Below are 27,937 nucleotides of genomic sequence, written 5' to 3' on the forward strand. Positions count from 1 at the left end.
GACAGTCCATATTAACAGAATACAAAGATATTTAAATTCGTTTCACTTTAACTAAAACTAGGTACTTGGGAGAATTTATTATACTCTATTTTAGAGGTTTTATTTAACTCCCATTTTTTAGAAATTGCAATATTCTCATGCCTATTTAATAAATTCAGAATACTTAAAAATTCATTAACAAACGTGTGTAAAACTCGATTTAGAAGATACAACCCATAATAAAAATTGAAACATAAAAATAGTCTTAGCAGTTTTACGCATTGCCAACTAATGATACCATTTTCGCCAAAAACCACGCAAAGGATGTATCAGTTTCTTTGTTCCAATTCTATAGAATAAACGTCGCAATGAATTCCCAGCCTCGCGTCCCTTTACATGCGCGAAACGTGATCCCAGCATTTCCCGCAGAAACGAGAGACATTATGTCCTCCACTTCCATTCTTCGGCCATCGCAGATGTATTAGTTTCGAGTGAGACCATTATTCCGTGAAAGTCAGTCGCAGCTCTGATTCCTTTGAACCCTTTAATTGTTGCGCGCGGCTGCGTGCATTGTCTTTTTCCTTGTTATTGCCATTTTTCTTCCAATTGCTTCTCGCACAATGGCTCGATGAAATAGCTGAACGGCGGAGCAGCTCGTTCGAACGATATCCCAGTCCACCGATCTACAGCTCCACGCTTCCCTCCACCTCCACGCCCGACCCACCTTCCAGCCCCTGACTTTTCACGTGCTTGTTCGCTCGTAGAAATCCCGGACACGTATCGACCGCGTATCCACTCGGAATAATCAAACAAACGATTTCGTTCGAGCGCGATCAGCAGAAGGTTCCCGACACGGAACATGATTTCGTGGCAGGCAACAGTTTGTCGTCCGCTCAGTGGATTCGGCTATCTCGTCGAGTCGAATCTGTACCCCTGGATCAGGAGTGATTTTCCATGGTATCTGTTTTAATCTTGATCCGCAAGAAATTGGGGGCTACACGAGGATTACGGGGAACAGATATGAAAGCTCAGCTCTCTTGACGTGGATTTCGTCGTTGAAGAGTTGCCTCTTGTGTACATATTAGCACAAGTTATCGTTGGATACTTGTTCAATCTTTCAAAGTGGGGAAAAATGTTTATGCTAATAGTTAACATTCAAATTCTTGGTATGAGATTGAGGTCACGTGTAGTTGAGTATAAGTGTGTTTGAGTACACGTATTCTAGCTATGAATAATAGTAATATTTATTTAACGGGACCCTTTGTTACATAGAAAAATAGAGGCAGTGGTCACACGAGTATAACAAAAAATTGATATAAAGGAGTGTAGAAATATAGGAATAAGGCAGATGTAAAGAGGCAATAGCTATTGTAAAGTACTTGCTTATCACTTTAAGCAATCCTACATTTTACAAAATTATTCTGACACTGCTTCGACTTCCTCTTGGTTCTCATTGAAGCGTCTAGATTTTATGAATACAATGGAAGCCAGGGGAATCGATCTAGCAGGAACTGTCAGGGACTATCAGAGCGTAAACGGTGGTGTCTTCTCCTAAGGCGAGCTGGAATCCCCTTGATAATGGCAAAGGACGCGGCAGCCACGCGATCTATGAGCACCGGACCCGCGATAAATCAGCTGTGGTCGCGCCCATGGCTTATCAGTCACGCCATATTCATAGTGACTCGTTCTGAACCGACGGTTTCGAGCAGCCAGCCTTGTCCAGCTGTGGGATGTACTTCGTCATAACAATGGACAACAACACCAGTCGGCTACGACTAGCTGCTGATATGGGGTATTACTCTCGAAGATCCATGAATCAGCCCTTCGAGAGAAATTGCAAGCAGTACTTTGTCTGAGCGCAATTTATGCCCCTCCCTCTTTGCAGCCACCACGATATTGGTTTCCCTCTTTTTTCCTCATTCACCCTATTGTGCCTCTGGTTTTCACGGTTTTGAGTGGTAGTGTGCGTCTGAGCGTTCGGCTTTTGTTCTCGGCCTCAATATAGCTGCTCACCAAGTCGAGTAGCTTCGAGGTGTGACAGTTCATTGCGGGCTTCAAACGCAGAAGATCGTATTTCCTATTATTTCAACTCCAATAGACTTGATAGACCTTATGATTTATAGATTAGCTTTCAGCTTTTTTCCTTCGTTAGAGGGAATAATAATTGGGTACATAAATGAACTCCCATTTGCACTTTTTGATTCTCTACGTCAGTGTTACTTTGTTTGAAGTAGAATTTCCTTTTAATCTCAATTTAGGTATATTCTAACCAGCATTTTGTCTTGTAGTTAAAACTTGTTGAGTAAGATTAAATACATCTACTCCCCTCACTCTATTAAATCTCAGAAAACGACACAATCTACTACAGAAGCTTTCAAGCTCCCTGTTAGATTAACACTTCCTCACCAACCAACTCTCAAAAAAGAGTAAGTAAGTAGAGTAGTAAAATAGAGCCACTACTGCTTCCTCAGAGGTTTCCAATGCTCAATGAAAGAAACGTAAACGAAAATCTATCCACAGAAACTGTCGCGTAGTTTTGATTTACCAACAACTTCTCGAATAGCCATTTCCCTAGCGCTCGTATCTCGATCAGTGGGCCAGCCTGTGCAACATCGTTCACGAGTCTCCACGTTCCCTCTCGCGTGAGGTCCCCTGCGGTATCCGTCGGTCGATTTTTCATACTCAGCGTCGCGTTTAGTCGCGTACGACTTTCCTCGGGGCGTGCATCATTCATCCTCGTCTCGCGAGATGCATAGAACTGCACACGTGAACGCACGTGTGTTCGAGCCTCCTCGGGGCAGCGTGCATTGTCTTACCTCCGGCTGACCCTCGCGGGGTCATAGATCACGGGCTTCCTGGAGTAGTCCGCGATATAAATCATCGGAGGTTGGTCGGCCCTGGCGAATTTATCGTCCGCGTCCGAGGCATTTAATTTATCAACGGGCAACAAGCGGTACGCAATGGAACGGGACTCCCCCGCGGATTACCCTTCGGTTTCGTTCCGTGCATTCTGAAATTAAGGGGCCCCTGCAATCTCGTGTACAGTGCGTGGAATGCTGCCATCGTTCCTCATGCCTCTGTTAGGGCTAAACCAATAGCCTCAAACAGTGCACGAAAGTGCCATCTGACTTAGATTTGTTGAAATAACTGGATGTGATTTTTGGGTAATAATTATTGATTGATTGATTTACTTATTACATGGGTAGTATATAAATCCCACTAGTATACAAATATGTATAAAACAGAAAAAAGAAGAAGAATTATATTATACAGAGCGATCCTCTCGCTTGGACACTAAAGACAGTGCCATCACAGTGGGCCTCTTAGGGCACATTAGAGTCCTACTGTGATGTCTCTGTGGCAGTACTGTCTTTGAGTCTCTAAGCGAGAGGATCATCCTGTATTTAATAATTTCTAATAGACTCGGTATGTTTTCTTTGTCAGCTGAGAAATACTTTGATTCACGCATTCTCTTCTTCGTCCACTCTGTTTGCTCGATTATGTGAACGCTGGAATTGAGAATGATGGTGATGCATAATGACAATACGGACGTTAGAACTGATGTCAGCTGGATTGAGATCGATACTGATGAAGACGTGAGTAGTATTGATGGCAGCAGTGATTCTGGGTCGTTGTTAACGATGTGTTTATCCTTTAGCAGTGAGAGAAACTGCATGCGAGTTCTAAATTTATTATTTATAGAAAATTAATTAGCTTTGAATGTAATAATTCTTACTGTCAGAGAAAATATGAAACTTAATACAAAAATCGTGTAAAATGTCAGTTTTTAAAAGAGGTAGACTTGATACGTTTTGGTTCTGAGGTTCAGAAATACTTTAGGGCTGTTTGCATTGATCTGAGAAAAATTTGAGGAATGTTCCCATGGATCCACAAGACTTGGAATCTTTCTCATTTATTAGACAGATATCAAAAGAATTTCAGAATTACATTTCTTCTGAAAATCTGACTTGATATCAGTGCTGTATAGGATGCTTCTTGACATACAGATTTAATACGTGTCTATTATATCTATCTCTGAATCATATAACAGATGATCAATTACAAAAAAGTGAGTGGATCCGATTGCTTCTCGCGTCCATATTCCTGTGTCATTCCCTAAAAGGAAATTGAACGATAGAAAATGGGAAGAAGCTGAAGGTTTCCTAAAAGCTAGCTGCCTTGTAACCCAGGGAAATTACGAATATCCATCTTATTCTGGACGTTTCGGAGAATCGGAAGCTTCTATCCTCGGCTGGCTCAGATCGCGAAAGATGGCATTAACTGAAAACGCTGGTAACCATCAATCTTGAGTCGTAAAATATCTATGAGGATTCGACGGGCATTTTCCGCTTATCAGACGTTGCATATGCTAGGTGAATTTCGGTCGAGAGCATCGAGTGGTCTTGGTTGTAAAGGAAGCGGAAGGTTTAACGTCTTGTTAAAATGTGCTCAAAATTATGGTATAAATCATACACGTTCGTAGTGAATTCTAGTGCATAATTTTATGCAGTTTATTTGAGTACAGTAGATACTGGTTTATTACTTCTGGAAGCCATACAGAGATGTTTCACGATCACCCATAAATATGTATTTTGAATATTTTAGAATCCTTGTGCAGTACAAGATCCAACCTTTTTATTGACTGCAATATTTCTCATTTATTTTTCTCAGATTAAATCTTAATGTTGTACGAAACATTTTGATTATTATAATGGTAAAGGGTACGACTTATGTATAGATTTTAGGACTGAATAGACAGCTGATAAATATGAGTTATGAATCCCAGGTAGCTATGTAATTTTATATGCATAGCGTGCCTTGAATGTTCAAATAATACGAAAGTGAGCTGTCACACGAGTTGTCAACTCGTGATCCTACAACGAGGAAACTCCATATTGCACTGTGCAAGCATTTCTGACGTACGTAACATTCCATCAATTTTCCAAATTAGTCACCCCTCTAAGTCATATATACACTATCATCATGGCCTGTAGCCTATCTATCGAATCGCGACTCGATTCCGTTTAATTACGAATTACGATCGTGCTGAGCAATTAAATAGCCAGCTGGCAGCGAGCTAATTAACTAGTTAAGCGTTGTACATAATTGAGTGACCGATGTGTAGTGTCTGCTCTTTGACGTTTGCATAGCAAATTATCTTGATACAGCATAGCGAGAGGAGCCAAGCTAACCGCGAGAAACGATATATCTACACATATATCTGATCGAACCTTTTACTCTTCCCGAGGGACGTCTTGAAACCGTCGGATATAAATGAAACTCGTTCCCTGTCCGATCTTGTCGGATTTCTCCTGAACCTGGGACCTGGTCTCCTCTTTCGTCGCAATCCATTTGCAAATGAATTTCTCACTCGACCAAGGACACTCGTTCCGTGTGCTTTGGCGATTCGAATGCTAGGATGTGGATGCAACCTATGGTAGGCAGTCGATACGAATCTGACCTGAAGGATGTGATGATAGTCCCTTGGGTAGATGAATATTTCCTGTCATAGTAATTATTTAATATGGATTTAATTAAATCATATTTGATGTCTTGATTAAGAGGGTCTTCTAGTTGAGAGGACGAAACATAGAGACCTCTTTGAGAATTTTTTCCAAAGAAACCATGAGACTTTTTAATACGAGGATTTCACTCGCTTCTTTATTCACGTTTATAGAATAACCAACAATTTTTTCATTAAGTAATAATAAATATTGTAAAGTTCCTATCTCTCAGTAGACTTTGACGTAGTTTGAAAAATCATGAAACAATAGTGTCGAATAATTTGTCTTTATTTTAAATTGAAAAATTTTAGGTGTACAGGTTTTTTAAGATTGCGGATAAAGTTTGTAATAGCTGCCAATTTCCTGCATCTGTAGGCATCCATTAAATTCAGGATACTCGCTTTGGCCTAATACCCGCTACGAATGGATAGATTTTCCTCTGAAAAGTTTCCTGCAGCGGCCAGATTTGTCTTCACTCTTCATTTCATCTTCTCCCTCGTCGCTCCTTTCGGTTCTTGCGTTTGAAGTCGGCGTCTCCGTTCTGGCAAATGGCCATTCGTATTTGGGAACGGTGGAGCTCGAGAAACGAAGGGCCCAGGACGCGGCGAGGGAGATCTAAAATTGAAATTCAAAGTTACGACTACTGAAATCCTCGAAATCCTTTTCCACGCGCGATACCTGGAATACATGTTGCTGCTTCTTTGAAAAGGATAGAATTTTTTGCGTCGATATGAATGGAACAGAAGGAAGAGTGCAATCGCGCGATAAGAGTGATGTGAAAATTAAAATCTGAGTTATTAAAAATTATTTTCCTTTTCAGCGTGGAGTATAATAATCAAAATGAGATTCAGAGATCGCAGCGTTTGTCAAATCTAATCCATTTGCATTACATATAGAATGAATATTTGAATTTTCAAGGAATTAGTAAAGTAGAAATTTTGTTTTATTTAATTGAATTGAAATAAATATAAATGGTCCAGTATAAAAGGTAGCCCCAGAAATCGATGACCACATGAATCAAGCTCGAAAAGTTTCAAAGAAGGTTATTGAAGAATTTTTTATGTACTGAGAGCAATTTTTTCATCTATGTTTAATTGGAAGATTGCTTTCAGTCCATCGAACGAAGCATCGATGGACCACTGAACATTAACGTTCGGAGCATAGCCTCCATCTCCTATGATTATTTTAGGAAGAAACGTCGTTTATCTCCATTCGTTTTCCTAGCTATTTTGATTCTATGCCGATAGGCTGCTTGAAAGCCTCTCGTCAGTCGATTGCGAGTGCTCTCTCGCTTCGAGAGGATTTTAATTAAATGCTTGGCCCATCTCCTCAAAGATCCCATTAAACTGAATTCGTGCCCTATTCATGCACGACGACTGCTCGAGGGTTTCGTGATCGAAACGTTTGTTTTACTCGAGGAAAGACCGAATTTCTCCCATCGAATTTCTACCGATACTCGATTAATCAAGACATTTACATTCTCTGGCTGCATCGAGGTCGAAGCATTTACCAATTACCTATTTGAGTTATCTAGACATCAGCTGACTGCTCCATTATGGCAATTAAACACTCGAATATTACTACAACTTCCTTATGAAAATATAGATATCTTCTTCATTCTTCAGATTAAGTCATTTCAGACAATTAATTTGCGCCAGATTTAATGAATTATTAAATTGTTGTCGATTCTCTGCTGCAATTGTTCCATTATACGGGATAAACCGAATAAGTAGAAACGTCCTGTGCGTGGTCAGACGTGATACATGTACCCATTCGTTACTACTGGGTAGATTATTCTGAGATTCATTGTAACAAATAATTTATGAATCATATATCTTTTGGGCCGCCTTTTATAAAATCGTAATTTCTGCGACGATATAATGTAACGTAATTAACAGTATATTTCGCAACAAGATATCCACCGAAAGCGTTTAATAAGCCACTTCTGAAATTACCATTGATTTACATTTTATTGCTGGGCAGATTATTCCATGGAGCAATGTGTTCGTTAATCGCGTTGCGTTACATCCTAAATAATCCCTACGCATGCTGTTACATGATGCTTTAACACTGCCGCCAGAGCTAATTTGCATCCAGCCAGAATTACACTCGATGCACTTGAGTTGCGACATTCCGCGTGTAATGGTATCGTGATGAACGTAAACGTGTGCTTTCGATCTTCCTAATGGAGAAACCTACGGTGTGTAACTTTTGCATATTAAACTGTTAGCATTTATTTATTAAAAAAGGCTACCTCATTGCAAAATCGTGAATATTCGAGTTGATGTTTTAATAATTGTAAAATACAGATATTCTAAAATTTTTGAATATTTCTGAACATTTTACGACTTATTTTAGTGCAAAATAGGAATACAATATTTTTAGTAAATTCTACTTTTCTCTATACTTGGGCTGATTAGGTATTATATCATTATGCTATACTACTGACAGCACATCAGTTAAAATCTTGATTTCATATTTTTCTTATCATAGATTCTGCTATGCCATTAAAAGCAGCATTCTGTCTTGAAGGAGTATTGTGTGAGATTGGTTATTTACTCCACAAAAGCTGGCTTATCAGTGTTGGCGACATTATTAGTCTGCTCGTTAACTGATATCGGCCGATGCTCGTGATGAATAACGAATGCGTCGTCATTAAGATGCAACCGATGGTGAACGCGCGAAACGTTTTCTCAAGGAGTTGGAACTTGGTGAAAAATACACAGGGGCACTGCCGTATTGGCAGATATTTAATGGCGTCGTAAAAGTCGTCAGAGAACGACTATCGACGAAAAGTTTTTCGTGTACTGGCTCGTTAAAGTTCTGTACGTCTTTGCAGCGAAGAAAAGAGCGTACCACGATATTCGAGGTCAATTATGCGCCACTCCTGAATCGCGAAAAATTCCATGCAGTTCCTTCTTTATTTTTCATTTACGACAGAAGTCTGTGCACTTATTGATCAGGGGTTTTAAATTAACATTAGAATGTGCATATACATTCATTCCTAATGACAATGAAAATAGTCTGATAGAAACCATGTTCATCTATATATTTTAATTGAATGCACGATATTTGTTAATGAATGATAGTCCTAGTAATTGCAATTGTTTCTGGTGTTGAGTTTAATTTTGTTAATTTTGCAATGCTGAAATTGTAACTGTGAGAATACCTCATCCGGGAAAATATTGTTTTTTAATTATAGAGGGAACCAGTTGAGTATGATTAATTACGGTTTCTTGCTCGTGCAGAGGTTTTACGAAACTGCTCGTTTTTCATGGAAAGGGGTCGCTTTTGTCAAATGCATAGTGCGGAAAATGTGTCAGGTCAATTACTTATACTTTGTTCATACTGACTCTTTCGTTTTTCATAATTGAAAGCTGGATTAAGTAATTGTATTGTTAGTTATTAGTATACCACGAAGTTATAATTTCGATTTAGTATAGAATTTTAAAATCACTGTCTTTATATGGAATCTTAATATGTTTTTTCCCTTTTTGTCTATATTTAAATAAACTCAAAATGCAGCAACAAAATATTTGTCTGCCTCTGAAAACCCTATAAAATATGTTTCATACAATTTCCAATGAGATTAAGAACTGAAAGAAGTGAAATCCGCAAAGAAATGTTTACGTCTGACTAATCGTTGACTTGTACTACTTGCTCTTGCTCCAGCACATGCAGTACTGATTTCCAAATTTACCATTACTTTTTCCACGGTGTGGTTTATCTTGAATAATATATCTATCCTCTATTGTATATCGTTAACAATACTACAATGTAATAATACCAGTAATAATTATATTTTACATGTAATTCTCTCAGAGGATTGTTTTACATTTTATTTCTGGAAACAAAGTTAACCATAGCAGTTCATTTATTTTCGTTTGAAACTAAATTTATACCACAACACGCGCATGTTATTCTAAAGTTGACATCTATAAACTGACCATAAATTTTCTAGATACTAAAATGTTTCATGAACAAATTGGAGGAAAATAAAAATGAGAAGGCCAGAGGAAATTTATTTCATTTCTGTGCGCGTCATATAATTTTTCATTACAAACTCCACAGTATTCCATTGAAATTTCATGGCAGCATTTCAGAAATATTCCTTGCTAACTTTATGCTCCTTCTTTCTGTAATCGTTCCTTGTTCTGTCCCTGTCCCTCCGCCAAGTATTATCTTTATAAAATTTCGTGTTTACGCCTCTTTCATGACCTCGTATGCTCACCTAATCCAGTAGTCGACTGTTCCCTGAAACGAAATCGTAACACAGCCGTTCCAACGCTATGCACGATCGACTCGGTATAAATTGCTGACGTAGGAGAGTTTCCGTGAATACCTGGTTGCAGATGCGGGTGTCCGAGCGCGAAATCTTTGGAGCACCGAATTGGAACTCGTAACGACTAGAGGCGCCGTTTAATGGCGTATTTATGGGAACAATTGTACTGTTCCCGTGTGCTTATTCACGCTTCGTAAAGTCCCATGGTTCCTAATGGCTGCGTCTTTGTTGTTCCTTCGTTCTGCTTGTCCAGGAATTCCAATCGGCCAGAGGAGTCCACTCGTGGAAATTAACGATACTCGAAACTGACCTTAGAATATTTACCAGCTACCAAGAAAACTTGAGCAACTTATATAGCTGCAAATATCATTGATTTATATTATTGCAAAGAGTATGTATTAATTGGAAATAGTTTCATTTAAGATTGGGGATATCTTTCAAGGGCTCATACAAATTTTAGTGAACGTAACATTGTAATTTGTATTGAGTGTTCCTGTTGAAGTCTCCTTCATATACCAAAAGTTAAAAACAGGTGGTTATCAAAGTTTCTCGTTTGGAAATACTTCCTAATTTGAGTTTATTACATTTTCTTGAAAAAATTCAATAAATTTACATTGTTATCTCATAACTACCTCAGGTATCGTTTGATAGGGGCCATGCTAAACGAAGAAATTGATGGTTGTCAGTGTCAAAATGGAAAACCATCTTCAGTCTTTTATCTTAACAAGGGGACCGTGGAGGTTAAAAACTGGGTTAGGATTAACGAGCAAAAAGAGCGCGTTAGAGATTATCCCGAGGAAAAACGTTCGATCCATTATCGGTGGCGAATTCGTTGGAGAATTTCCTCCGCGAGGTCTTCCTTCTGGAGCGCTTTTAATTAACGTCAGACTGGTGGGGCACTAGATTCGACAGTTATTTTTCAAGATGCACGAACCATTTCGTTTGGCACTCGGCAATTTCGATCTGCACCGCGAACGTAGATTGAATTTTACTGCCACCTTTATTTCTAATTTACCTTCAGCTTCCAAAAATTAAGGAAAACACTCGATTTCACGAATGAGGAAGTAAAAATTCGAATATATTTTTTATTCATGTCGCATAAAAGAGGGGCGTTGGTAATAAAAGTAACGAAACCACGAGAAGACGTAAATCAATTTTTCGAAACGTCAACACGACCTCGAATGCAAAACGACTTCATCGTTATTCGTTCTCGTTGGCACCGATAATCAATTCACGAATCAATTCTCGAACTAAAAAAAACACACACACACAAAAAAAATCAGGAAGGCAATTGAGAGTGCAATATCGTCGTAGTTGGAAAATGACATTTCGACATTCGTCAATATTAGGCAATTATTGATTCAAAAACGTCTCGTTCCATTGTTCGAAACATTTCTCCTCTGTATTCGTGAAATAGTACTCCTAACCCAGTTTTCTGTGACCCGATTTCGAGTTAATAGAACTGCCGCACAACTGCGAAGTAATCCCCTTCTGCAATTCTGCTCCGATAACGAGTTTCCGATCAATTTTTCAATTCCTTCATATCGAAGCCACGGTGTTTCGATTGAAATAAAAAATAATAATAAGACACGCGTTTTCGGGTGCACTGTATTGAAAGGGACGAATGAAAGGATAAAGGGCGAAATTGGAAACCAAAAATCAGTGATTGGAAATACGATATTGCAATTGTTAGTCTATTTTTCTACTTCTCGTTTGTTGATTTTAATTCCTTCTGAAATAAAACGTTTATTGAAAAAGTTTTGAAATATTACAATTTTTTTTATTTTTTAATCTTGTCTCCAATTTTAATTCATTTCTAATTTTATAGATGAAGCGTGAAAAATTGATGAAACTTTGAGACTCGTTAAACAAAAGTGCCACTAAATATAGTGTTCTTAAATAGTTAAAGAGTCTCTGGAAATGCGGGGAAGTATAAGAGAATCGCGTAACTCGATTACAGAAGCTTTTCCAGCCACGAATCCCTCTGTCTTCGCTTTGGCACAGACAGGCTTTTCTTTCCACAGACTATAAGGAAAGTCGATTTTCCCATAAATTGTTATCCCCTCTAATTTTATTCAGGATTTAATTAATTTCCGAGTGATCCTTTTTCCTCTCTGGAAATACCTTTATCAGCACGTAATCGATAGCTCAATCACCACTAATAGTTCTCGGTATTAACCAGCCCTGGGGAGAATAGAACCGTTTGTCTTGACGATGATCGAGCCCTATTATCTAGACTGATATATTTCCATCTGCCATTTTCCAATATTCGATTGTATTCTCGATACATTGTGAGTTGAATACTCCAACTTTTTAACGAGAATTTGAGATATTCCATTTTTTATATTCTCTATTTGCGTATGCATTTATTTCTATAAAAATATCTATAATAGTACAGAAAATAATAGGGGAACCATTAATTTCGTCTTTCAGAAATTAGTGTGTGCTGCTTCTCGAATGGTCTCTTGGTAATCTTCACGAAAAATATTTCCCAATCTTTCATAATTTCTCCAGTAGGCGTGTTTCATCAGAGTTTATCAGTTCGCCAAGTTCATAAAAATATTTCCGCGAGTAGGGTCACTGATGTAACCCAACATTTCTTCGTTATACCGACCACAACTGCCTTCCAGCTTCAGTCCCCCATGGGAGGGAAACCGCAAAAATTAGGATCAACAGAGGCCACGTTGGGACCTCTTTTATCATTGTCGGTGTTACCGAAGAAAGATAACCTTCCTAAGAGTGTCCTGTCTCAAAAAAGAGAATTGAGGGTAACGAGCTGCGCCGTGTGCGATTTTCATTTCTTCGAGCTGTCGCTGGACGAGAAATCCTTCCGAGGGATTTACAAGGTTCGAGGAATTGTGAAAAATTGCTGGAGTTTCAGAAGGAATCATTCACGATAGCTATTTCCTCTTAGGCTTTCTACATTTAGAACTAGGTGGCTACATCTTCTCAATCTTCTACTCTAGCCTAAGTTCTAAATGGCAAATCGTTTAAATAGTTAATGGAGAAGTATGGTAATGAGCTTCAAAGAAAATCCTAGATTCATTGCTGGAGTTTAGGTCCAGAGAAAGTGACAAATTTTCCAGTTAATTCCATAATAAATTCTTAAAATATTCCCACACATTCCTCAAAATCACTATTCCTCAACCAATCTCTTTACCACCTTGAGAAACAACTAAATTCCTCAAAATCAAGCTCAAAGTTCCATTCTTGCTCCTGAAATCAAAGAAACCAACTGAGCTGTAAAAGGAGCATTGTAAAAATGTTTAACCTCCGCCAGAAATCAACCCGCTAACCCATTTGTATTCCACCTTCGTGCAGCGAAACTTTCTGTAGCCGCGAAAGGTAGTAACGGTTCTCTGGAACTTTCCTCATGCTGAAAAGAGCTAGGTGGAAGGTCGAGGAAAGCGGGACGAAAGTATCCTCGTGTGAAATCGAAGGAAGGACACAGTGGACGAACATGGGGTGGGGTGACCTGGAAAGGGGTAGCTAGGAATTTATTGAAACGCATTAAAGTTTGTTGTTTTTATGGGTTCGCCTCTTCGAACTATGTACATGGCTGGCGGCCTGCAGGAGCCCTCGGGTTAAAGAAGGTCGTTGATTTATGCGAGTTGGAAAACTTTATTAACTTTCTGTCAAGAAACGTGTTGCCGAGACGAAGTATAACGCTCTGCCAGGGGAAACGGCTCCAGAGGGTTGAAGGAAACGGCTGGCCAGGCTGAAAATGTGGAGGGATAGGGTGGCTAGGTGGCTGCGGTAATTCCGCCAGAGGATGAGCCTTCGAAGGGTTAGACTCCTAGTTACTTATAGGGAGCTGGCTTTTTATGACCTGGTCTACGATATTAACTGTACAGCCGTGGATAGGTTTTGCTGAACCCTCTCAGGATAGGCGTTTTAACATGCACTACCACTCACGGGTTGTTCTACTTCGTGCCATGATCATACTGTAGAAATACATTTTTACTTGCTATTAGAAGGTATAAGCTTCTTAGGAATATTCTAAAAAATAATCTTAAACTCTGGTTTAAAAAGAAATTTAATTAGGAGTTCTACAAATGACAAAATACTTCACATCTTAGGCGAAGTAAAGTGATCAATTTGAAGGAAGAAAAATCATTTTCAGAAACGCCTACAAAGTCTCCAATTCTTAGTAGATATTTGATATGAAAAATATTCATAGGTGCATTATATTTTCCTATAATCCTGATATCGTAAAAGTTGAGATTTAAATTCAAAAAGGTTTCTAAATAGAACATAGTAGGAGATAGATTTCTACGTCTAATAATTCTGAGGATATTAATCCATAATACTCTTTATTTTATACATTGTGGTTTTTCAATAAGTCATGGTATACGTGGTACCAATAAAGCTCCAGAAGCTTTGAGAATCTGGTCAGGTTGTCTTCTTCAGGCTGCACCTGCAGAAAAGCAACCAACACGGTGGTTACAGGACGACGACGATGGTAGCTACGACAGTCGTTCGTAATCCTGAAAAACTGAGAAACTTTTTTAACGCGTCCGGCGCTCAAACGAATCTTACCGAGGAAAATTCAACAGAAAGGGAGACGAAAAATTCAGAGCGAGGCTTCGTAACTTCCCTTCCGGATTTCTGTCTACGAAATTCGGTCGGAAGCTGTACCTTTTTCTGGCTTGACGCTCTGTGAAATATTACATCCTACTAAAATGAATTTATTACGCTGATCGGAAGTGTCGTCTGATATTTCTATGAAAGGGTATCACTTATCTTTTATAACTCGAAGGACCAAAAATAAGCATCCTGAAAAATTGTCCTTGCTATTCAGTCCTTATGATTCTTAGTAAAGCTCTTCGAAAAATACTCAGAAAATCGGAGTAAGTCTAAATGGGAAATTTAGTGAACTTTTACCTCAAGAATTTTTAATAAAATATTGGACACTAGATTTATGCATATTTTTGTGAGAAACTGTGTGTACTGAAATTTGGTAGGTAATAATTCTGGAGGCCTTGTTTGGCAAGTTTTGACACCATATTAGCGTTGAGCAAAGGATTTACCACAGAATCTATCAGCAATTTATGTCCAACGAATGATTGATCTTCTCTGTCGTTTTACAGTCCACGTTTTCTTAAGATTCAATGTTCGTCGTTATACAATTGACTCCACGAAACTGCCATCGTGCCTGACAGGTGTCAAACTCTAGCATCGAATTTGCGGTTCCAATTGTGAACCGGAAAAGGGAGTCGCCACGAAGGCTGGGGCAAAACCGCGTTTAAATTACGATGATGTGGTCACAAACAGGACCTCGAAAAGTACAATCGAAATCTTCCCTTCACAAGCAGGATGACGAACCACCATTTCCAGAGAAACCACATTTCAAATCAGTCGTGAAAACTGTCTGTTTCAGTAGGTTACTAAAATACATGACATTCAAATTAAAAAATGTTGAGAAACTAAATTCTTATTATCCTTTTCTATTTTTGTATGAAATTGGAGAAGAATTAAATAATTCAAATTTCAGCTCTCCAGATTTAGAATTAATAAAATTGATTATCACGTGGTCAATAGTTCAAATGATCAAGAATACTTCACTAATTGCATGAAGACATATTTTATTTATACCGAAACTAATTAATAGCTTCTCGAGATAATGAAAGTTCATAATCACTCAGAAATAATTAATCTATACTTAATCCATCTTTCAGACACCTTTAATTATTTAAAATCGCTCTCAAAGCAATTTTTTACGTTAGCTTTTCATTTCTCTTTGTTTATCAGATTATTTAATCAAGTTGTGGTTTCTTTTTACAGGTGAGTCTATCTTGCGGCTGACGTTGATAGCTTCATACGGTGAACGATCCTTTGATAGTAAGTTAATTAAAACGTGCAATACCGTGTTGATACTATTGATCAGAGATAAAAGCTTCACTTGTATTTTCCAGTATAACGTTATTTCCTTACTTTATTTCCTAAAGGCTATTTTTATGAATCCATAGAATAGGAAAAAGGAAACTAAGTCAATTATCAGTAGAATTATAAATTTTAACAACCACATTAACATTCGTATATAATCATATCTGAATGTTTTTAGAAATCATTACAAACTTCTTTAATATACTTTTAAAATTTATCATGCTTCTCCAATAGAACACAATCACAGTTCATTGAAATTTCATCGAATCGAAGCGCCAAGTAAACGAAGTGCAGCATCGCGATTATTTGAAATTGCAATCGTCGCCAATGCATGAAGAAAGACACGCTTCTGAATCAAGAAACAAGGCACTGACAAGTTGCCTCCTCAGATTCATTTTGCCTGCTCTATACACCTGAGGCAGAAGTCACAGGAAATGGTGACGGCAAAGTAAAGCGAGAAAAAGTGATAGAAACTTCCTCAACGTCCTGACAAAAAAAGTGCTCATTAGGATGCGTTTGTGCTCGGTCCTTTCGTGTCGCCTGATTTCTATTTGCCGAAGAAAAGTGTGCACAGACTCGGCTCTCTGCTACGAAAGAAGAAAAAGAACGAGGAGCAGCGAAAGATGGGTCACATGGACGAGAAAAATTCTCCTTGTGTTTCCCTCTGCTGCGCTATTTCGATTTACCGTGAGACGCCTCGAAAGCCGATTCGATATTGCCACTACAGAATCGGCACGTACCCCTTCATACGTCCTCGCTATGAACATCTTTCGGCAAACATAATATTTAACTCGAGGATGTTTCCTGTCAACTCTGCACAGAGAATCTTCGACTGCAGGGAACAGAAAAATTGAGAATATTGCATGATATAAAAGAACAATAGTTTCACTTAAAAATAGCTTAGACATTTTAAACATTTTTTAAGAGTAAAAAATTAGGACTTGAAGTATGTAGTACAATGTAGTAAATTAGTCAAAGGACTTGGGAAATTTTTGAAGTCTGCTTATTTGTCAGGTCATGCTTGTTAGTTCTCATGTAGATGTCCAGGGAATTGTAGGCAAAAGCTAATTACTGTAACCGAGGATGTGTTAGAGGTTGTAAATGAAGGGTTCCCAAACTCTGCAACAATACTGTCTGACTAGCTACTCCGCGAGTCGAAACTCAATTGTCAGAAAGAGCTAGACACGGTCACTGAAATTGTCAGTTGTTGTCTTGGTCACTCCATCGCAAACGTTCCTTCTAGGGTCAACAAAGAGAATTATACTGACCCTTTCCACTACTCATACTACCGATAAAGCCTTAGTAGGGCCTCCAGAGGATGCGCACTTAAAGTGCATCAGTATTGCCAGTTCAGCCTCAGTTCTGGTGGGCTATGGTCTTCTTCTCTCGATATGACCGTAAGACAGATGAACTTTGCATGTATGTGCAATGCTTGGGTACCACAGTGTTGGTTACAAAGGTAGTTGGCAAGGCAAGGGCAAGGGCAAGGGAAATTCTCTCTGAGTAGCTCGACTGAAGCTAGACTATTTTGGAAGCATAGTGACTATCTTAGAGCCCATATCAAACCCTGAGGAGCAGTCATCAGGTCAAAGGGTAATGAGCTATGTGCATACCTCCATATAAAATCCATTGAAAAATATTAAACTCGCCTGAACACTATCTTCGTTTTCCTAGATTCACTAGATTCATAAATAATTGTATGATGAATAATTTATAGGAAAGATTCAGCCAGTCTCTGTTCCACAAAAATCCAGAGTAACATCAAATTCCCAAAGAATATTTGAAGCCCATCGTGTGAAACAAAAGGATTGGTAGACATCAGAAAAGGGCGCGAGGGAAGGCGAAGCCTTCAGAATCGTGTCAAGAGCAAAGATACACGTTGTTCTTGCAGCCGGTTTCTCCCGATGAAAAGGGAAAAGAAACACAGGAACGTATAAGCAAATCGACGAAAAAGAAAGCGACATGGTTGTTTCGCGAACGTATTATGCGGCGTTAATGATGACGAGTGAAGCCATCTTCGAACTCAAGGATTCCCCGTTGTTTGCTCAGTCCTCGTACACGCCGTGCTCGGCCCCGACTTCCATTCACTTCTATAAACACGAGCCCCTAGTCCTTCTTTCCTGTTGCGAACACATCGGGCTTTCTTGAGATCCTGCTCTCCAGTGAAGAGACTCGACTTAATGCCTGAGCATTCCACGCGAGTTCCAGGGAACCATTTCGAGGGAACTCGGCTGCCATTGTTCCATCTGCTTCAGCGCCAGCGATGTGCCTCCAGGAGGTGAAGACATTTGATGGGATACGCGAGGAATCGCAGAAATTCGCTTGATAGCATGGAGCATTTCGTTTCGAAGGGAGGATGCGACTGTTGCAACGCAACTATGCGAGTAATATCACAGAGAAGGCGTAAAAGGAGATTTATTACTTTGTGGACTTTGAGGATTTATGTAAACGTTTAGGGATTCGGGATTTTTTAAGTGAATAGTGTTAGAGGAATTTGTATAATATTTGGTTAAGCCCTGTTCACGATATTTATTAATTTTCTGAGCTACTTGTACTGGGGTCAAGGTAATGGGTCATGAAAATGGTAATGGAAATCTGAAGCTTCAGAACTGGGCCACGTAATGATAGACACTCCGAAATATCTAACAAATTCTGGTCTTCAGGTTCCATTCCACCTGAGCATGTATCCATCTCTGAATGTAATAACAGTAGTTGCAATTTGCAATTCAAAGCGACTCTTCGCGTTCCACGTGTGAAAGCAAATAGTTGTATTCTGAACCTGAAGTGGAGCAATCTCACACTTTACTCTTCCAACCAAACAGTTTGTCGTACTTTTGAACGAAGCACTTTCTGAGCGTTGAATATACAATTATGTTACATTCTACAAAAATTAAAGCCACGCAGAATGAAATTAGCACGAGGTAATAAACACTGGGGAAGCCTGTCGAATTTTCAACAAGTCGTAATCCAGGGGACAAAATTGTACCAAATAAAACTCGACGAACAAAGTAAAGTCTGTCCAGTGGAATAATCTCGTCGCGATTCCACGGAATCGCGGCAGGAAAACAAGCAGCGACACCGAGCTGGATCGTCCGTCGACTCGACGCGAATAAAAATTGGAAAAAAGTCCAATCTGGTGTACATTGACAAGTAAACTTACACGAAAAACTTTCCCATTGACCGCAATTCAGACGAAAAATGATGAACCGACCGAGCGCAAATAAAAGTTTTCAGCTTCGGCTCGCGATGCTTGCAGCATAAATATGTCTCAGTCGCAGTAAAAACAAGAACGAAATAGACCACAGCTGAACGATCTGGCATCTCGACGCGCAAATACTTACAAAAAATTCCAATCTCTTGGTCGTCGATGAGCAGGGCGAACAGCACGTAAGAGCTATAGGATCCCGATCTCATCTGGAAACCAGCTTTTCACAGAGTAAAAAGTGTGTTTAAAATGCATGTATCGATCGCAAGGAGAAGGCAGGAAACGATGAGTCTGCGAAACCAAAATATCGTAACTCTTTCCCGCGCATTCCTTCAACGAGGATTATTTAGAATCTTCGCAAAAACCAGAAAGTGAACTAGAGTGCAGAAGGATCGATCGGCTCGTTCTGTGAGCGGCCAGCAAGAAACAGTCTAATCGCCTGCGTTTCAGTGGATTAAAGAACGCTGGGAAATAGGATGAGATCTCGTTATTTGATGAAATTTATATTGAAGCAGAAGATATGTACTTATACTGGAATTTTCATAATGGAAGTTATAAAGAAAGATGAATTAGTAGAATGAGGAAGTACATGAAACTAATTAAAGACCAGTTCCATTTAAAATAGAGTTGACTGTACGTGACTTGAATAGAATGTTACAGTAGACATGTTAATGGAAAGACACAGCTCGCGAGGAGCAGCAGAGAATCCAGCAGCTGAGCGAGATACCAATGTAATATCCATATATTCATAGAGGAATACATTTCCTTGGACACTCGCAAACAATGGGTATAACAGGACTTCAGGCATCAATCTACACCTTCAGCATTCACAAAAAGCATCAGGGAATAGTATATCAATGAGCATAGCCATTCGAACTCCACACTTTCAAACACAGGAAAATATTTCAGACCCACCCATAAATAAACTCAACAAGATACAGACCAGGCAGCAGGACAGGTGTCCATAAACCAAAAGGTATAAACGAAATCCTGGAAAACGATACATTATTGCTACCAAGTCTGGCGATTCACTATCGCAGCTTTAGTATCTCACGAGCCTTGGAAAAATTCGATAACAGGATAAATAGTCTGTAGCCGAACGACTGGCTGATACCCAGCAGAGAAGAGACCCAATCTTCTATGCGCCGATAAGCAAACGAATGAGCAACGAACAGTGTCTCAGAATTGCATGACATCGTCTGAAAATAGTCTCCCATTGGTCCCTCGCGACGAACCCGTTCGATGGATAAACATCGATCGCGGTCGGGTCTCGCAGCTGACTGGAGTCTCATGGATCAAGAAGGGGATTGACGGACTAGCAGCAGGAAGAGGAGCGAGATCAAGCAGCGGCGCAGCGCGATGGCAAAAGGATGAAGAGGTTCCCGTATAAGCAAGTGAGTTGGCAACTTCAACGAGCCTCTCCTCGCTCGCTGTTTGTCTTCCTCGTGGTCCCGAGTAGTGTTTGCATTGGCTCCGCACCTCCCGGTGACTGACTGAAATGATTTCGCGCGAATCTCGAGTGCACTTTCGCTGAACGAGCTGCCAAGTGTTACGGTCGACCGATCCGCCGCCGAGGGAAATGACTTTTGGTCTCGACACTAAGAGTTTGGCTATCGATGTAGCTTTTCCACTCGTCGATCACTCATTTCGATCCTCTCGGCGGACACTGAGGACTCCTTGGCCCCCCTCTTTTCAGAGTAGAAAGTAGGATTAGGTTTATTTGAGGAGAGTGGATTGATTCGATGGCTCGAGTGGATGCGGCTACTGATAGCCTTCTGAGAGGACAATTGGCGAATTAGATATTGAAATACTAGCACGCATTATACTATGAATTATGACATGGTATCTTTCTTTTTAGTCCAGTTTGCAGGCAGTTTTTCTTTATTATTTAATTCTGAACAAATTTAAATCTTCCAAAATAGAATTGTCTTTTTCTTTTCTGAAACAGTATTGGCATTGAATATTACTATTTTCAACGACCAACGTTTTATTAAAATGCAACACACTGTCACTGTCTTTAAACGCTAATCGGCCAATGACTGTATTATGTTCCACGACTGCTTTACTACTGGCCCTGTGCAGCGGCGCTTTATCCACGTTTCACTTAACCGGTTTATATCCACTAAGCAGTTACGAATAGCATTGAGTTAGCCTGATCAACGTGCATCGCGATGAACTCGTTGACGCAGGAAATCCGTTTATCCGTGCAAAGCTGATGGCTCCCTTGGAAAATACGACCACCTGTCCCCGAAATCAGACAGTTTCGGTGACGACTTGCTCCAAAATCCTATTACCGCGCGTAACTCGACCGTTTTACTCCTTATTCTATGTGACTGAGTGGCTGGATGTTTCATTGTGTCCACTTGTTTCTGCTGGAATCCCTGGAGACGACTTGGCATTGTTTTAATCTTTATCGCACTGTGCAGGTGTTCCAAGGATCCCTTGTTAGGCTATTGAAGCGATTGTTCTGTCACTGACAGAGCTAGAGACTACAGTTTCAAAGAAATAATGTATTTTTTTTAAGGAGAAGGAGATCAAACTCTTCTACTTTATAGTTGTTTAGGTTCAGTATATTCAAAGCAGAAGATTTTGAAGCTACATACTTCAGGTTCGAAAATTCTTATCTTTTCTACAGCTAACTATATTAAGAAAATAGGTCTAAAATATCCTAACAGTAATTAGTATTTGATCAAAAATTCGAAATCAGTACATACAATCTTCTAACAAGATATTCAATCATAGGCCATCGACGATCATTTCCTAGAACGTATGCCCCCTAATTAGGCGATATCGCTTTAGCGTAATCCCTCCCAAGTTTATTCATCTCCGCCTAAGATCGTCTGACGCTAAGCCACTCAGAGACTCCAGTAATGAGTTGATTTCGATACCTCTGTTCAGGTACGATTCTAATTAGCGCCACTTGATGAACTAGGGCGCAACAATCTCAGCGGATCTTGGTATCTGTAACGATCGCTGCTCAAGGATCAGCCAGTCAAACAGCAATTAGCGGTGAGGAACCGATTGTCCTTCCAGGTTGCTGCAGCTGCGGCTGTCCTGCCGCAGGTTCGCAAACTTCGCGAATATTTCACCCTTAATCGTCCGTCAGGCGACCCTGTGACACCAGGCGAGGCGATTAACGCGCGCCCCGCGGTCTGCGAGCTAATTGCCCGCGAACCGCAACCTTGTACGAATTTTAACAGGGCCAGGCTGCTCCTTGGACGTTTACCGTTGCCAGGACGGGATGAACTCGTCCGATAGACTGGATACGCTGCTGGTGTCCGATGAGATTTACAATCAATAGAGTACGCGGCGCTGCTGTAATATATTCGGAGAACCGGTTTCTCACCGTGTTACGTTCGTAGACCATAACGCTATGCAACGGCCGATAATACGCTTATAAACGTACCCCTAATAGCTTTCAATTACCTGTAAACTGTCTACTTTTCCTGTGACTTACGGCCCCGTTTCGTTATCGTTAATGCGGATTAAGGGACTCGACGCTGGCCAGTGTTCGGAGATACGGCCGCTGTTTGCACGGCAGTGCTGCCGATAGTGAGGAATTCTTGAGGGTTTTCGCTGTGAATTATCGTAAGGAAGGGTATGGAATCGAAGTTCTTGATCGTATCGGGCTAGGCTCCTGACGTTGAAGTATATTCTATAAAGATGAGATCGAGATTATCGGGCAGCTTGTACTATGTCATAATATTACGGTGTGTTACTTCTTCCTGTCAGAGGTTATGCAGTTCTACGTGGGTAGAGTACTACGTTATACTATTACAGTGTTACTACTTCCTGTCGGAGGTTATGTAATTCTATGTGGTTAGGGAGTGGAGGCAGACTCCTCTCAGTCGTTGCTTCGAAAATAATTCTGAACAGCGAAAACTCGTGAGTTCCAGTTCAGGAAGCGATTGTTTGAATATTCACAGGTAAGGAGCTTAGCTCGACTCGTGCAGCCACTATTGGGAATGGAAAAGTTTAAATCTAGGTGTAAATCCTATTAGGGAATTTAACTGGCAGTGTATTTACGATAGAAGTATTATTTCATTTTTCTTGTACGAATGGGTAACATGTTAGAAACTCTGATTCTCCTCTTGGCTTCTACGCGAAACCTACCCTTCAGGTGATTACGAAGTTCGACGTTGTAGTAATGAATTACATGAGAAATCCAATCAATGGAATCTATCATGAAGTCTAATGAACTTGGCAGGGGAACATAGGAGACTTACTGACCAACTAATGCTTGAATCACGGCTCCATAGTATAGTAACTTTGAAACTGATATGAAATACCTAATCCCCTCCTCGCTCCCTTGAGCTAGTTCAAAGGTATTTCATCATTGACTTGAAATTGGCTCATTCTTCGACATGCTGCAGCTTTCTAATGTATTCTGCGCATCGATTTCTGGTCTCCAATTTTTTCGCAGGGAGATAAGATACTCATTAAAATACCATAGTAACCATTCTTTCATAGTGCCAGCGAGATGAGTATAATTCATCCAGCGCCAACATTAATTACATCGTTTATCACTCTCGTTAAGTAGCAGTCGATGTGCACGCGCGATGATGAACGATCCCTTTCTCTCTTCGAAAAATCAATCTGCACGTACGTCGAAAAGGATTAATCTTCCTCGTGCTCCGCGACCATACAGAACGCACAATATCCGCATCGTGATATATATTTCACCATTTAAGCCTGCATTCGGACAGATTTTTTAATTCATCAGTCGCATTACCAATTCATAATTCAAAAGGCCCTTAGCTGTTCGAAGGTATGAGTCTTCATAAATTATCCCAGCACATTATCCGTCCGCTAATGAGCCAACATTTTCGTGTTTTAACGAGACTCCATGAATTAATACTTCCATACATCAGACATCACACGACGCCTGCCAACTGCCTCATTCAAGCCGATTTCACGGAGCAAGTTGTTGTTTCACTTCAAGCTTCACGTCTACCTTGTAAAGGAAGCTTGAGTAGTTGCACGTAGGAAACATAGCGAGTCGAAGTTACAAACAATGCACAGACACGGGCTTGGGTTTTCCTCAGGGAATTCTGATCATTGAATCCGATTCCAGATACTATCTCAGTACTTGGAAAAGACTTTCCAAATTCTCGGAAACTCCTATCTTCTCATCCTTCCATACATAGATTTATTTTGCAACCTAAAGCTACCTTTAAAGTTCCACATTGAGGCAACAAGGAAGAACACTTTATCGCCACTCGTTGCTTATAGCGTGTAACTAAAAGCTATACACTTTCAGACATATATCCATTAAAATCTTTCATTATCTTTATATCTAGAACCTATTCTCAAAAAGTATCCTACATTTTTCTTAATTTTTACTCAAGTGCCGCCAAAATGCCTCAGTGTAGACATATCTTAACGACTCTAATCATTTTCCAAGAACAACCCACTCAGAGCAGCATCCAGATATCCCAACCTGCGGATCCTAAAGTGGGCGCCAAAAGTGTACCCTAAAAGCAGCCAGCTTAGTCACCGAAACCAGCCTCAGTCCCGCGAGTCCATTACACGAATAATGTTGCGCATCGCCACTTTATCGCATGTAGACTGAAAAATACGGCCTCGCGATGAGAAAGGCTGCAAAAGGAAGCGGGTGCAGGCAGAGTTTACGAGGAACGATTCAGCGGCAGGCCAGGTGCGGCCACGGTGTTGCTGCTTTGTGATTTCGTCCCGCAAGAACGCTAATGGGCTGACGCGTGACCGGCTCAGGTGGTCAGAGAACGGCGTCGTTCCTCCGTAACTCGCATTTACATACCGGTACCTACACGGCGCATGAATAAATATGTCGTATCCCGAGTGACTTAAGCAGTCTAAACATCGGGCTGCTCGGGAAACGGCGAGGCTCGCTCGCGCCTCCGCTATCCAGGCGATCCGAATCCCTCCCTAGCCAGGCCTCCATCGACCACAATCCCGCGACGATCCCTGCTGCACGAGCTCTTAAACATCGACACGGGATCGGAGCTTCCGGCAACGATACGTGCGCTCCCGCTACTCCTGATTTCAGACAATTGGAGGGCGCCGAGGCACTCCTTTAAGATCATGCTGGAATGCACAGTGGCTGGGGAATATCCTGATAGCTTTCATGATTTTCGATGCTTTCACTTTTTATCAGACTACCACAGGGAAGATTTCATTAAATTCAAAGTTGCCTCAATGATTTTATAGTAATTACTTCAACTTGTTAACTTATTTTCCCTCATTTAATTCAGTCCTTGGTCTCAGTCATTCTAAGACTCTCAAAAGTACCTGCAATTATTTCCGTTTTCGAAGTGGATGAGGGGCGACTAAAATTGGCGAAAAACTTGGGCGCAGTTTGTGAGTGGGCTCCCTTAGAGTCGCGCGGCCTCTGCAAATTTGTATTTCTAAATTGAACGACTCCTAGGTAAATAATACAGGAAAGTTTCCTCCATTAACAAAGTCTCCAAGCTGGCACGGCGAGACAGAGGGTGGAAGTCCCTTTGAAGTTCGTACTGTAACGTTGATATTTCTGTTAAAGAACTTTCCTCGCCCGTAGACCCAAGTTTTTCAACTTGGACTTAGCTTGATCGTATTTTCCGCTGTATATCTCCGTTCCTCTCGATCCCCCGTTATCAGCAGCCAACATCGCCGCGGGCTGTTCGATATAACGGAGTCGATTTATTGGAAATGAGACATAACTCGTTGGCATGCCCGATACCCTGCGAGCTGAAATATTAATCTGTTCCTCGAACGGTAGCAAAAAGAACAGAACTGTGGCCTTTTGAAGCGTCCCGAGGAATGGAAACCAGGGAGCTGTTTCCGTAATTCCGCCGGTTTCAATTTCAACAATGATAAATTGGATTTTAGATCCCGTTAAACGAAATTAAACCTGTCAGGGGATCGAAGCGCCAAATGATATTTCTTTCTGCCATTTTGTTCAATATATCAGTGATCGACTTGCTCCAACATCCTGTGGCTAATGTTTGAAACGAAATTTGTAAAATGATTGACAAATTTCGTGACTGTAACGTGATTGTGTAAAGTATATTTGAGTATTCGAGGATTGAGGTTTATTTAATTGATAGTGTCACGAGAAAATGTGTGCTAGAATTTTGGAGAACAAGATTGTGTGTATACTCAGAAGTTTATAATCGCTTTCTCCATTCATTCATTGTGTAAGAAACTGTTACAGTGTCAGCGGTTATCAGCTTGTACATACGTAGTGACAGTGCCCGATATGATAATGGGGATAGCGTTATCAGAAACACAGGTGTTTAGCGAGGTTGAGGAATTCGTGAGGTTGTGTATCTTCGACGTTGATGTTCAGGTTGGAGATCATTTCGAATTCATGACGGTACGCGAACACCAAATAGTTTATTTTTCCTGTGTTAGTAACGAGAGATACAGAAGTGTATGGTTATAGCTATAAAGTTGAAATTAGGCAATTTGGTCCAAGAAATAGGAAACAGACATTGAAAACTTAAAAAATTGGATTATTTAAAAATTTGAGAGTAACTTACATTGCAGAGGTATAATATCTCAAGAGTGTAATATTTCCAAATTTTAGCCCACGTGTAATTTTTATTAAGACATGCTTTTTTAGGTTCCTTTCTTTCAATTTCAAGATCCTTATACAAAACAGAATGAAAGGTTTTTCACAGTCAGTGTTAGCATCTCGAAATATTTAAAAGTATTCAGGCACAGGCCAGGAAATACGGGAGCATTAAAATGCCTACGGCTGCGTCGTGAGACTTATCAGCGACGTTGAGAAATATGCTGATTACAGGACTAATTACGAGGATCCAGCGCGTACACGTCGTCGGCGCGATAACGCGACGAGCATTGCAGGACGACCAGGGATTCCACTTTGTTGACAACGATGAATCCCGCTACGAAATAATATTATCGCGGTTCTCCCCTGCTATTCCAGCACGATCACGAAGTCTTCAGGTGACAAAGACCAACAACCACTATCTGACGATGACCCTTTCAGTTCGCCAGAGTTAAGATCCTTCTTAAAAGGACTCGTCGTTCTACCTTTTCTTCCCTCTTCCCTCGCGGCAAGACGCGCTATCGTATACCAAGAGATGAGATAACCGTGCCGAACGAGGATGCCTTAAGGGGTTACACACACCTTAAAAATGTTCCATGAAAAAGTTACAGGATTATCGTCGTCCTGAGAATAAAAATAGACCCAGTTAAAACTTGTTCCTTAAGCTCGTTCTCTAGACATCTAATGCACAACTGCGTGATACTATAAGCTAGAGGTAGCCAACTATAGTCAACCAATTTGATTATTGTATAATGGATTAAGGAATATTTTAGCATTAGCATGATAAGCCTCGAGGTGTAATTCATTGATTTTTTTTGTTTTGTACTGAGAATTTGTACCATGTAAAAACGTCAATGGAGTAGGTCAGTTTCACGATTTTCTTGCAACCTTCCCTCCTTGTGGTATTATTACGTCCACTTCAACCCGTTCAAGTTGAACTTCAATTAGCCCTTTGAACGTCTGGCTCTGTGCAGCGTGAAAGAAATTGGCTTTGTGCTTCCATAGCACTTTTTATGTTTTGTAAAGAAAGTACCTTGTGCTCTCGCTGTACCATCTGCTTTTCATTCTTTGAGAAGGAAGGGTCTCCCTTCACGAGCTCCTTGTAGACCCTTCAAGGAAATGTTTGAAGTCTACGAATCCATATTTGATACAAGGAGTTACTTGAAATAGGAAGATTTCTTTAAAAAAAAAGAAAAGAAAGTATGCCTGGGAGCAAAGGCTGATCCTTTCGACGCAATACGAATTTCAGATGAAAGCACCTTCGAGCAAAAACTTCAATCACTTTTACCAAATGCTAGAAATATTATTCTTAAGCTACCTGATGCTACATTAATCCCATTTAGATAAAAATTTCCATACAGATAAATTCAACAGCTATAGAATTATAACTCCCACCCATTTCCCGAGACCTCTATTTCAGTACAGCCAACACCGCCATCAGTTAGACCTCAAGAATAAGAAAACAAGTAAAAAACGTCAAAAGAATTTGTACTCTAACTAGGAACCGCTTGAGGCGAATGCGACCCAGGAAGAACAAGGAAGTTAAAACA

General features: G+C 40.2%; 1 protein-coding gene across 1 annotated transcript in view; it reads left to right on the plus strand.

Annotated features, from left to right (window-relative positions):
- Alpha-man-ia (alpha-Mannosidase class I a) overlaps positions 1 to 27,937 on the plus strand; it is a 463,063-nt gene that overhangs the window by 76,348 nt on the left and 358,778 nt on the right. The gene's annotated exons all lie outside the window — the stretch shown is intronic.

The sequence above is a fragment of the Calliopsis andreniformis genome, chromosome 8, assembly GCF_051401765.1.
Source record: "Calliopsis andreniformis isolate RMS-2024a chromosome 8, iyCalAndr_principal, whole genome shotgun sequence".
Taxonomy (NCBI): Eukaryota; Metazoa; Arthropoda; class Insecta; order Hymenoptera; family Andrenidae; genus Calliopsis; species Calliopsis andreniformis.